A 5,000-nucleotide genomic window follows, 5' to 3' on the forward strand; every position below is an offset into this window, starting at 1 on the left:
CTACTTCTAATTCTAATACTACCACTACTACTACTTCTACTGTTACTACTGCAACTACTACTGCAAATAATACCACTATTACTACTACTAATTGTGTTACTCCTTCTACAACATCTAAAATTACTAATGGCATTACTGCTATTACTTTTACCACTACCGCTGCTACCTGTGCTAGTACTATTTCAACTACATACTAGTGTAACAGTTACTACTGCAAATACTACTGCAAGTACTACTACCATAACTATCACTACTACTGCAACTTCTACTGCTGCTATTGTTATTATACAACTACTAGAATGACAAATGCTTTAACTACTACTACTACTGCTGCTGCTACTACATGTATACAAACATACACCACACACACACACACACACACACACACACACACACACCCTACTATAACTGCTACCATTTTAAACTACTAATTCAACTACTTCAAACACTGAAACTACTGTTACTGTAGTTCTACTAGTGCTGCTGCTGCTACTACTACTACTAGTGCTACCACTACTACCTACTACTACTACTTCTTCTATTTCTACTAGTGTCACTAGTAGTGCTACTACTACTTCAACACCCCTACAGTGACTGATGCTACTTCCATCACTACTACTGCAACTAATACCAGTTCTACTACTACTAATTGTGTTACTCCTACTACAATCACTAAAATTACTAATGGTATTACTGCTATTACCTTTGCCTTTACCTGTGCTGCTACTGTTACCACTTCTGAAAGTACTATTTCAACCACATACTACTGTAACAATTACTACTGCAAACAGTACTGCAGGACTACTACCATAACTCTCACTACTACTGAAACTACTACTGCTGTTACTGTTATTATACAACTACTAGAATGACAAATGCTTTCACTACTACTACTACTACTACTACCACTACCACTATTACTGCCCTTACTACTACTGGGACTAATACTACTACTATGACTACAAGTACTACTACACCTACTAAGTACTAATGCTACCACTACTGTTACTGCTGGTGCTGTGCTACTTTTATGACTTATGACTTTTACAAGTCGTACTACTACTACTACTACTACTACTATTGTTACTTCTACTGTTACTAATACTGATAGTCCAAATACTACTACTGCTAATTCTATTACTTCTACTATTGATATTACAACTGCTTTTACAAGTGCTTTTACTACAGTCCATACTACTACAACTTTTAAAGACATCATTACCTATCCTTCCATGTATTGATAACTACAGGACTTGTGGCTGTCAAATAAATTGCTTAAGATCCATATATTACAATTTTAAAGACATTGAAACTTCTTTAAATTACTTCAACTGTCTACCTTTTCAAGCTGAAGCAAGTACCAAATTTTCTTCAGAAAATGTAGCCTTTTCTAGTATTTCTACTACTGCTAATACTATTACCAATACTATTACTACTTAAACTACTAGTATTACTACTGCTTAAACTACTTCAACTACTTCAACTTGACAATACATTTGAAATACTTCATAACTTAACAACTATTCTTCAGAAAATGCAGCTTTACTAGTTTTTCTTGAGATCTGCCTTGTTTCAAGACACTGACACTTATTTCAAGACAATTTCTCAAGCGAGTGCGATCGCACCGCAGACCAGAGTGATTACCTCACCCTCACTGACACATTTCTTCACCTGTTGTAAGAAAAATAACAGTTGAAAACTGAATGAGATTTGACATTTTTTCCCATCTCCAGTTCCCTTTGCAGCTCCATCATGATGTGAATCTAAAGCAGCACCTCACTCTGCCAGAGCTGTCGGGACGCTTGGCAGGCGGCGTCCCGACAGCTTACACTGCAGTACCAGGCGAACTGTGGAAGTCTACGGTAATATTAAATTACAGTCGGCTCTCCTCCAGCATGCAGCGCCATTAGGGCAAGTGCAACACACTCTTCCCACTCTTCCCTTCTCTTGTATAATATTTTACTTCTGACCACAAGCCCTAAACTGGGCCTTTGCTTTGTTTTGTCAGAGAGGAAGAAGCAACAACATTAAAAATACAAGCCAACTCAGGGAATCTTAATTCAATATTTTATTATTTCCTTAACAATTTCAGGTCATAAGAAAGATTAAGTGCTTGTGTGTGTAATATGCATTTGTATTTGATGATCCTTTGAATGTGTGAGAGCATTATAATGTTGGGGAAGGTAGATAATATTACCCACAACAGAGAAACAAAGCAGTTTTAAAAAAGGATGCGTCATTTTCAACACACATTTGTGCTACCTCTGAAGTCAAAATACGTTAACAGTATTCTTTGCATCAATATCTGTTGAAAGTACGATATTCTGAGTTGAAAAGTAACCAACTACTGTTGAAAACAAACATTTTTTCTCCTTTCTTTGCATCAGTGACGTCTTCGTATGTTTCATGCTGAATCCTCACAGCTCGAGTCCACAGTCACCATGCTCCTGCTCTCTGCTCAGAGAAACCCTGCAGAAGGTAAGCAGACAGGAAAACGGTTCATAAGTGATGATCAGGAGTGAAAAAAGAAAAACCCCAAGGGAATTATAAAACAAGAGACATGTCACCATCTCACAAAAAACAAAGACTTCTGAAACAAAAGATGACAAGCAAAGACACTGAATGAAATCACAGAGGAAATGAGTGAGTGTGATAGTGAGTGGGAAGGTGTGTGTGTCACATACACAAGTTACATTCATTTGAACTGATTCTGATCAAGTCCACGATCAATACCATCACACCCTGTTATTCACACTGTCAATCTATTACATAACATTGAGGCATTTCGCTGACACTCATTCGGTGCAAATTACAGTGAGAGTAACAGCCGAATAATCTTAAAGTCCTCGATCATCAACATTACAGCTAACAGTAAGAAGTACAAGGACCAAAGATATAAAAAATATTCCTGTCCCTAGAAGGATCATGTATGACAGAGACGTGCCAGTGTACAGAAATAAAAGCCAGGGAGAAGAAAAGTAGAAAAGTTTTCTACCTTCAGCTCGTTCACACTGCAGCTGGAAGGGAAAGTTCTGAAGCTGGAACCCGTTTACCTGCTGAGCTTCTGCACATTCTGCTCTGCTGCAAAATCATTTCATCTATGAGAGGTACAGTGTGTGTGTGTGTGTGTGTGTGTGTGGCTGTGTGCGTGTGTCTATTCTCTGTCACCGGTGTTACACACACACACACACACACATACACACACACACACACAGTTGCTCAAGAAAGTATGTCGCTACAGTAAATGCCTAAAATGTAAATGTAAGGTAAGTAGGTAGATTAGCTACTTCTGTGTGCTGACTGACCATGTGACCGTCAACACTACATTATATTGGTATATATTGGTTATATTGGTACTGACTGGTAGTCGGGGGGGCGGCGCTGATCATGAAGAGCGGCGCCGCCTGCTGGAAGTCCGTCACGTTAGCAGAGGAGGAGGCCAGCTGGATCAGGATCACGGTCATGCGGACAGGAATCCATCAGTCGCCGAGAGGAAGAGAAAGACACGAGAAACGAGCCGTGAAAAGAGGGGAAGACTTCTTCAGTACAGACTTTAGAGCGTGTTCTGTCCTTCACCGGCGGCCTGCTGCGACTCAGCACCTCACTGTGTTTTGTGTATTGTGCAACAATATGACAAAAAACTTTGGAAAGTCTTTGTAATCTCACACCACTACAAAAGCCTTTTGTTGTAAAACCCTCTGCTCCAGCTGAACTGTATCTTCTTCCAGTTAGAAAGAAAATATTTTCAACTACCTCTAAACTGCATTCATTTTTAGGCATTTAGCTGATGTTTATCCAGAGCAACTCCCAATTAGTTTAATCAGAGTATAAGCTTAATATCCTATGATACTGTTGTACTCACTGTAAGTCATTCTGGATAAGAGGATCAGCTAAATGTCTAAAATATAAGTGAAAATGTATTTGATCCTTTGAGAGGAGAAGGTCCGACAGCTGGGACATTAGGATGAGTAACGCTACAGATCTCATCACGTTTTACATTTTAGTAATTTAGCTAAAGCTCTTACCCAAGAGCATATAGCATATAACTGCTATCCAACACCTGGAGAGAGAGAACACAGACAGAGAGAGAGAGAGAGAGAGGTAGAGACAATGAGGAAGACATGGGCGCTTTCTCAATATGCGTTCTTGTTTTCTATCAGGAGAAATGTCAACCATTGGTACAATGAAAAACTTTCTCCTGTATGATGCTCTCTCTCTTTTTGCTGGTCAGCCAACCTGTTTGTGAGCTTGTGAATTACAGACTGGGCCTTACAGTTTAGAAAACTGGAAATTGCATCAGTCAGTAATGCAATTTTGATATTTTTGTGTGTGTACCTGTATGTGAAAGAGAGAGACTGTCACAAGTCTGTTTTGAAAGGTTGAAACTCCTACTGCTAAGGGTATGTAATGTTCTTGGTCTAGATCAGGGGTGCCCAAACTGTGGCTCGCGGGCCAAGACGTTTGATTTGGCCCACCAGAGGGGGGTCAGAAATATAATAGCGCATATTGTACAACAACAATTCCTATCTGTTCATGTTCATTCAGATAGCTTGGAAATATATACAATATATACCAATGGCGGGTGGCGCCTGTGCGGCGATTACCGCCGTCTCAACAACGTGTCGACGTCGGACCGCTACCCGGTTCCGCACATCCAGGACTTTTCTGCCCACCTGGCGGGGAAGGTCATCTTTTCCAAAGTGGACCTCGTTCGTGGATACCACCAGGTGCCCGTCCACCCGCTGGACGTCCCCAAAACGGCAGTGATCACCCCATTCGGACCGTTCGAGTTCCTGCGCATGCCGTTCGGCCTTAAGAACGCCGCACAGACCTTCCAGCGTCTCATGGACTCGGTGCTACGGGACCTGCCTTTCCTTTTCGACTATCTGGACGACATCCTCGTCGCAAGCACCTCCAAAGCGGAACACCTGTCCCACCTTGGGACTCTCTTCAAGCGGCTCAGCCAGCACGGGCTGATCGTCAACCCAGCCAAGTGCCAG

The sequence above is a fragment of the Centroberyx gerrardi genome, chromosome 18 (assembly GCF_048128805.1).
Source record: "Centroberyx gerrardi isolate f3 chromosome 18, fCenGer3.hap1.cur.20231027, whole genome shotgun sequence".
Lineage (NCBI taxonomy): Eukaryota > Metazoa > Chordata > Actinopteri > Beryciformes > Berycidae > Centroberyx > Centroberyx gerrardi.